The sequence below is a fragment of the Ixodes scapularis genome, unplaced genomic scaffold (genome assembly GCF_016920785.2).
Source record: "Ixodes scapularis isolate PalLabHiFi unplaced genomic scaffold, ASM1692078v2 PGA_scaffold44__24_contigs__length_19508400, whole genome shotgun sequence".
NCBI lineage: Eukaryota > Metazoa > Arthropoda > Arachnida > Ixodida > Ixodidae > Ixodes > Ixodes scapularis.
In genome coordinates, this window is record NW_024609873.1 from 2022169 (window position 1) to 2030910 (window position 8742).

The window sequence follows — 8742 nt, forward strand, 5'->3', positions numbered from 1 at the left end:
TATACACTGAGTTATACATCCTCTAGAGAATTTACACTTTTTTCTTCAAATATCTGTTTTCTTTTATGAGTTCACCTCATCTGCGCAGGAACTGGCCGCTTTCTGAAATGAATTAAAAATATTGATCACATGTCAGAAGTGTAGTTCATCTATTCCAATTTTTCCAAAACACTTTTTTTTTAGCTATTACAGTTCTCTATATATAGTCAACCATGATCGATCAACATGCTCTTTTGGTTCTGCGGCCTCAATGTAAGCCTCGGTCTTGTGAAACGTGTGTTCATTTGGCTAAAAAGAACCTCATTCTACCCAATTTATACTTATACTTTCCTGTGTCCATAAAAATTGCAAAGAAGCTCACTACAGATACAGTTATTTATCTTTATAGATTATACGTTACTTGTCTCTTAAACATTAAAAGATACATAAAATGTGGCAAATTTCAAACCGATTTTCTCATGAACCAATTGTCTTTTTTAACTCTATTTTGCAAATAGCTTTAGATAATCTAATTAGTTACCTTTCAAAAAAGTTTTCAATGTTATATTTTACTGTACGGGCCTCCAATCTAAGCCCACTCTCGTAAAATGTTTTTTGTTCGGTTAGAAAAACAAGTGACCTTTTCGCCTATGCATTTCACAATATCAGGAGGAAATCGAGGTCATACATGCCTAGTATTTTTTTTTTATAAACACTTAATTTCTCGGTGAAGAACTAATGCGTTTTTCTACCCGAACCAAATATGCACACGGCGAACCAGACTCATCAAGTTAAAACGAATCCCAAATTAAGAAACTGTCGAAAATCATTGGAGGGAGAGGAGGGGGGGAGTGCATGTGGGACTCGAGCTTCGGACATCTTGGTTACACTTGACCGGTAATCAAGGGGACCGCGGTTCGTATCCCGGCTTATGTTTTTCAACAGTTCGTTCATTTTGCTTTCGAATTCGGCGGGTGCGGCTCACCGTTTACATATCTGGTTTGTTACCTTATGATACTTGTAAAGAGCTTGCTTTATACTTCCTATGAGTATAACATGTATTACTAGAACTTAAGCAGGAGTATAGTGCTGCTCCTTGCTATAATTACTATAAAAATTGACTTGGAAGGCAATTTTCATATTATGTTAGAAAAACTTTTTTTTTCCAATCTTTATCCTCTCTGTCTTCTTTACGCATCCACTAAATACTAGAAAAGGTTAGTATGGTGTCGAGCGAAAAGCAACGGCAGGAGTAAGCCAGACATGCGACCTCTAGCGGCGCGGGAAAACAGTAATCTCCTCGTAGTCGCGTCTACGGTTTATATCTTGATATAAAAAAAATTCACGGAACTTGGGGTTTGTGCTCCCATCCTTTCAAGAAATGTCCCCCAAAAACATATACACCCGTATTCACCAGGCGCGAGTAGCGCCTGTTTAACCACTGACTAGTGACGTCATCGACTAAAATGATCACGTGGCGAGCGATAGCCGCTGCTAAGTGAGCGCTTGGTATTCACCGGTCGTGTTTAGGGCCTAGTCGCCCCGCGCGACTAAGAATTCGACTAACAAATCTTAGTCATGGGGTAGGGCTAGTTTAGCCGGTGTTTAGCGGGTGACTAGCGGCTCAGCGCCATGGCCGACTCGTATCACCGCTGACCGCCAGCGCTAACGAAGCACTTCTGTCTCGGAACGCTGGGGGACACATCTAGAAAGAATTGGAGGAGCAAGTATTGTGTAAATAGACATGTTCAACGGTCAGAAAGACCACTAAAGAGATCTCCGCAGGGCGCTGGACGACGAGAAAAAACGCGTTTACGGGCGTCTCCATATTTGTTTATGTCGCTGGCAATGTGGCTACCGTGTTTCTCCCTGGCGTTGTTTTTAAAGCTTTTTTTTTTTTTTTTGTAAAACTCTGTCTGGGACAATATGTCTCTCATTGTAAGTATTTTTTTTCCTCATAAACATTTAAAGCTTAGTTTTTATACGAAAAAATACCCATTTACGCAGTGGCGTTTAAGTATGCATATGCGTGACCTATCTTTTTACGTCTCTTCCGCTTGTTAGTTTTGACTAGATAGTCACCCACTCGCTTCGCGCTCGTGAATAACCGCAGAACAGAATCGCCTGTTAGTCGCGGATTTCTCGTTTAGCTCGCGACTATTTAGTCATGCTGCTAACCTTAAAACGGTGCTAATTAGTCAGGCCTGGTGAATATGGGTGATAATTATTTCGTCGAATTTATATAATAAATTATTTTGCCTGCCGAATTGGAGATGAAATTACCCTCCTACGAAATAAGGAAACCTCAAACCAAAAGCTCAGAGACAATAAGTTCCCAGCCTTTCGGGGTCGACTTGACTTCTCGTACATTTTACTTTGAGGGTCAGCTACATTGCGCGCTGCGATAGCAATGATCTTATAATTAATAGCATGATCTTAGAACGTAGTTTTCGTGCAAGTAAAGTAGAAAAAAAGGTGCAACTTTTGGGCCAGTCCATTTCATATATCAGTTTGATCAAAATTCCGTATAATCAGTCATGAAGTACAAGTTTAAATAAACGTCACATTTAACTTCAATTACTAAAAAATAAACACTGTTTTTTTTTTTACTTTTCTAGCCTCGCAAAGTGGCCGACAGACTGCCCAATAAGCAATAATTTTATAACAGTATAATAATATAATTTTCTGGTATTTTTTAGATTGAGAGAATCTGAGCGCTATGACAGTACACAGTAGCAAGTTTTCTTAAATTTTGCTTCTGGGCGAGGGTAAAAAAAAAAAAAAAGGTTAGAAATCTGACAACACGACCGACTCCGCACGCTCCCGCAGGCACGGTGCCACTCCTATAAAAAAAAGGGGGGGGGGGGGGGGTGAAGCTCCCTTTTTAGCGGGAGTTAGCTGGCTTCCGCAGTGCTTTGGTTGCTCGTGCCTTCGCGTTTACACCTGCGTTAGCAAGCGCAGAAAGCTCGCGCTGAAGGCAGAGCTTCTAGTTTCAGCTTACGGTTGAACGGAGTATAGCATGCTTCGAAGTCGCAGCGCGAGCAGGCGGATATAACACCACTCCCGGCTTTGGCGCAATGCTGAAACTCTCAAATAAGCAGTGAAAATCACTGTACTTACCCCCCACCGACGACAAATGCATCACCCGGTGTCTCGTCTTCCGCCCATTGAACTTTAGATACTTTCCCGCTCATCGCATCAAGCAGGGATGGGCAAAATACATGCAAATATGTATCGAAATACAAATACAATATACTTCGTCAAAAATGTATTTAATTACAAATATAATTACATTTCCAAAAAAGCATTTAAATACAAGATACAAATACAACCAAATGTATTTGGTCTCCTCCAAATACTTTTCCAAATACATTCCTCAAAATTTGCGTCAGCGACTTCAGGGCAGCTGCAAGGCGTTTCTAGACATCTCATTTTAATTTTGCATCGCACACTCGTGAGTTAGTGTGCGAGTCTCTAGTAACGTAATAGAAATATAATTTTTTTTAAATGTAATCAGCTTGGACGTAATAGGTGAAGAAAGTACAGAGCTTCAAGCAGCTTTTTTTGTCGATTACATTTTGGTATAGACCAACAAAGAACTGAGACGACCAAGACGCGCAGCACCAGCCAGAGACTTTTTATTGTTGCAACTCGCACCAGTTACGAAAATCCGGACGACCCGCGCATTTAAAATGTTCCAGGCAAAAATATGGATGGAAATCAGGCTGGAAACCATCACAAGTTGTCACAGGCACTTACTTCTTTAGATAGTCTGCCTGTGAACGTCGATTTTGTCACTATTCTTGCCCTGGACTAGCACCGTAATCACAAAGTCCCGGACGATATATCCCGTAATCACAAAGTCCCAGACGATATATATTGATATATAGGCCCGGAAGATATATCAACTAAACTGCTCAAATTAACCGAATCTGTTTCTAGTATTCTTTTATGTAGAATATTCCAACAGTCTATTGACTCCGGTGACATACCCCTTGACTGGAAGCATGCGCCCCATATATAAAAGCGGTGACAAAGACTGCCCCAACAATTATAGGCCTATTCCTCTCACTTATCTTGCAAGTAAGTTGATGGAGCATATCATTTACTCAAATATTATGAACTACATGGCTGATAATGGTCTACTTTTTGTAAACCAGCACGGTTTCCGGCGGTCTCTGTCGTGTAACACCCAACTTTTCGAATTCGTAAGAGACATTCCTAAAAACCTACATTTTCGTGCAGAAACGCATGTTATTTTTATAGATTTCTCCAACGCGTTCAACAAGGTTCCTCACCAACGTGTATTATTAAAACTACGATCGCTTCAAATTGATGAAATTCTGATTAATTGGATAGCTAACTTCCTCTCAAACCGAACACAATACGTCACCCTTAACAATAGTTGGTCGTCATCTATAGTGGTCAAATCTGGAGTACCTCCCGGAACCGTGCTGGGTCCTTTGTTATTTCTCATTTATGTGAATGATTTACCTTCGCTAATTAAGTCTTCAATTAGGTTATATGCTGACGACTGTGTTGTGTATTCTAAAGTAACCAATCGCTCTGACTGTGCGCAGCTTCAAGCCGATCTATGTGCTATTGAATCTTGGTGTGAAAGGTGGCAGATGCAAATTAATGTAAATAAAACCAAACAAATGACCTTTACTACGAAACATAACACAATAAACTTTCAATACTCCCTTTCCGGCAATATGATAGAATATGTACCAACTTACAAGTACCTCGGTGTTAACTTAACAAGCAATCTCTCATGGGAAAATCATATAACTCATATTATTAGCAAAGCTAACCAGACTCTCGGCTTCCTGCGCCGCAATCTCACCCTTGCCTCCAAGGAAACTAAATTATTAGCATACACCTGACTTTTCCGTCCCCAGTTATAATACGCCTCATCTGTCTGGAATCCCCATCAGTTATTTTTAGAAGATATGTTAGAAGCAGTCCAAAGCCGCGCAGCACGGTTTATTCATCGAAATTATACCTTCCCTACTATTATCACCACTCTTAAAGCTCAACTTGGTCTTCCCCCTCTCAAAACGCGTAGGACGGTGTCCGCCTTAACTATTCTTCATAAATTTTACTACCATCTTTCTTTCCAGGAAACTTTATACTGTATACCCGCTCCTCATATCTCCCGTCGCTTAGATAATTCCTGCAAACTCTTTTTATCCACCTTCAGGACCAATACCTTTAAATTTTCTCCCCTGCAGCTTTCCGTTACCAATTGGAATAAACTTATCGGACACTTCAAAATTTAGAGAAGCACTTGCCACCTTTTACGGCGCGTAACTGACGTTTTTGCTATCTTTTGTTTGTTTTTCTTGTTCATACCGTGTACTTAAATCTTAGAAATACTGCCCGCCCCCCTTATGTAAAGCCCCACGTGGGCATTTAAGGGATAAATAAATGAAATGAAATGAAGTCACTAAACGCTTGTGCTCGATTGAGAGACACTGCATTCGGTGCAAAGCGTAGTTTTCTTCCTGCTCTGGACAGTGACAATAAATTTGAAGGATGTATCTTCGCCCACAAAATTGTATTTAATTACAATTGTATTTGCAATACCCACGTTTTAGTATTTAAATACACACGTCAAATACATTACCCAATTTGTAATTAAATACAAATGCAAAATACACAAGGTATTTGAAATATGCGTATTTCAAATACTTGTATTTGAAATACTGCCCATCCCTGGCATCAAGTATACCGTCGGGTCGTCGTTGAGGCGTACAACCTAATTCAACGTTCGCTATATTGTGCAGGGGATAAAAATCCCACTTCGGCTCTCTCAGCCATTTTACTAGCGTGTACGTCATCCTATCGACTTCACGACTAAAAGCTTGACTAAATGAAGACCGTCGTGCAGAGACGAAACTAAACCCAGTCGTTGGTGGAGCGACCAACCGGCCGGTTTTTAACCAGCAGTGTAAAGTTTTTGCACATCTGGCAGTTTGCCGAGTCAGACCCGAGACCGGGAGGTATCTGGCAGTGAGCACCGCGAGCATCATGGTAACTGCCGAAAAAACACTTAAAAAAAGGTAGGGAAAACGAAAAAAGAACCAACGAACGGACGCAATATGTTTTGCATGGAATGACTCTGACACGCGGAAGGGCACAAGAAAGAATTCCTTATCAATGTTTTGCTGCAGAGCGCTTATCGGGAACAGCGATCACCGGCAGTTACCCTGCCGGCAATCGCTCTTCTGTCTTTTTTTTTTTTTCCCTGTAGTTCGATTATAGGGACGCTGCCAAAGAGCGGGTGTTCGTTTACATGCTCGCCGAGCGTTGCAGCTGATAATAATGACTGAACACATTTCAACTTGACCGATACATCCGAATAAGCCTTTCATGTATTTTGAGTAAATAAATAAACCTCCAGACATTACAGCAAAATGCTGCTAGTTGGTTCGTGACTGGATAGAAGTGCCGAAGGAAAGGGACAACGTAAAGAAGGTAACGACATACTTTAATATAAACACGCCACTTCACAGCCATTTCTCTTTCTCCTTTTCTTTCGGTCCAAATATAGCTTTCAGCAATGTTCAACACAATCAATGCTGCCGAGCATTGTATTCGTCACTATCCCAGTGACGAATGCAAAAAGAAACACACACACACACACACACACAAAACAAAACGTTTTGGAAATGTACAAGGTCCCTTGGCTGTTATTTAGAAACTTTGGTCTACGACAGGGGTCTCCAAACCCCGGCCCGCGGGCCAAATTCGGCCCGCGGAGCTCTTCCGACCGGCCCGTGGCTGGCTGTAGTCCTCCCAATGGAGCCCGGCCCACGGCCCGCTTCCACCACGCCCGCTGCTACTGGCGAAAAAATAAGCGCGTGTGAAACGGCGCCGCGGCGCGCACCAACCGCGTAAACGAAGTTACCAGAAAAAAACGAGAGAAAACTGCCTACCGTAAGGCGTGTGCTCTGGTCATATTGGTAATTGGACATTGTCATTAGCAGAATCCACACTCCTAGTCCCCTGTTTTATATCTGGGTAACTAAGTACGTTAAAATTAGTGTACGTCCCTATGTATATTGTGCTTGGTGTACTGTGTCGTGGCTACTAAATATTGTCAGCATAACTTCTATCGTTCTAACTAGTCTTCTGCCCTGTGTGAACGTGCCTAAGTTCGTATGCGCTCTGGTTTATGCTGGTATGTTTTCTGGGCTCCAGTTATCGTGTGATGTCATAAGCAGCTAAATGATTAAATTTCATAACAAAGTGAATGCATTCATCCACCTTAGAATCTTTTTGTTTCATGTTTATTCTAACTTTAAATATTGTATATTTAAATGCTTAGATATCTAAGATTATTTATTTAGATTTTCCTCATTTACATCTGCCCATTTATATTTCCGGCCCTCGATACAGAGACAGAGCCTCCATCAGGCCGCTTAACCACAATGTTTGGAGACCCCTGGTCTACGACATTCCACTATCCTGCGGGTGCACCTACGTAAGGCAAGGGAAGGCCACTGCGGAAATGACCGTGCTAGAGAACACGCAGCAGCTAGGGAAATTCACGAAGCGGTTGTCATCAAAACAAGGGACGCCGATAAGTGTATTAGCGAGCCGTTTGTGGCACTTTTAGATAAGGAAATGTTATTTTTAGAGAGAGAGAATGGGGTGGCTGGGGGTGGGGGAGGGGGGGGGGGGGGAGTGACGTGGCTTCAATAAAGGAACACTGACAGGGTATTTATGCTCGCCGACGTTTTTAGTTGTACGTGACATATGAGAGCCCAACTATACCCAGAACAAAATTTGCGGCTCGAAATTCGGTTTCTTTCCGCTCGAAAACCGCCGATCGAGAACTGGTCGGTTTGAGTCGCGCTCACTCTCTTCTCCGAGGTCACGGGCCGTTTCTTAAGCAAAGTGGAAAGTTGAGCCAGTTGGTTCATGGTTCTTTAAATAATTAAAAGCGCCGAAAAAGACAAGGACAACGAAGTGTAACGACACAAGGCGCCACAGGCGAAAGGACTGTGAGCACCAAAGTGCTCACAGTGCTTTCGCTTCGGCCACGATAAAGATGACTGTATGAAGACGTACGCTGGCGTCACCGAGGTACAGGCGCTGGACGAGCATACGGCTTTCACGATGGACACTGAAGACGCCGAGAAAGCCGCGCGTGGTTTGGGGTTCGACACCCCACCGCCTACAGAGCAACAAGGGAAGCCTGACGGAGATGACGGTTCCGGGGAGGGCGCCGTGGGGACAAAAAGAGAAGTCAGCCCCTCACGTTCTGGAGCGTGCTTCCGATCCCCGGACCTCTGCCCCGACATCGCCTGAGGGCTCCAGGACCCCCACGGCCCGTCCTTCGACGACCGAAATGACCTCCAAGCGCCACGACGACATGGACGAAACCACCGACTCAACTAAGCGCGGCCTCGAGGATACGCCCCCGAAAGCGGACACGACGCTCAACCCTAACCCTTGGTTGGGGTTCGAGAAGAACAAGCGGGGCCGTTTCAAGGTGGTGCTGAACGCACCTCCGGACGACCGGCAACGCTGCGACTCAGAGTAAGGCGGCGACGCCTGGTTTCCAGAACTGGTGGAAGAACAACAAGGCAAGCGCTGCATCATATATTTGTACGCTCAATTCGGCCATTTCGGTTGCAACGCTAAACGTTCGAGGTTTTAACACGCGCAAGAAGCAATACCAGGTGCAGCGCCTGATGCAGACACAGAAACCCGATTTCTTAGCGTTGCAGGAAACCAAGATGGCCGAGGAGG

At 43.4% G+C, this 8742-nt stretch overlaps 1 pseudogene; it reads left to right on the forward strand.

Annotated features, from left to right (window-relative positions):
* Positions 1-6398: 6398 nt before the first annotated feature.
* LOC120850078 lies at positions 6399-8533 on the forward strand (annotated as a pseudogene).
* Positions 8534-8742: the final 209 nt, after the last annotated feature.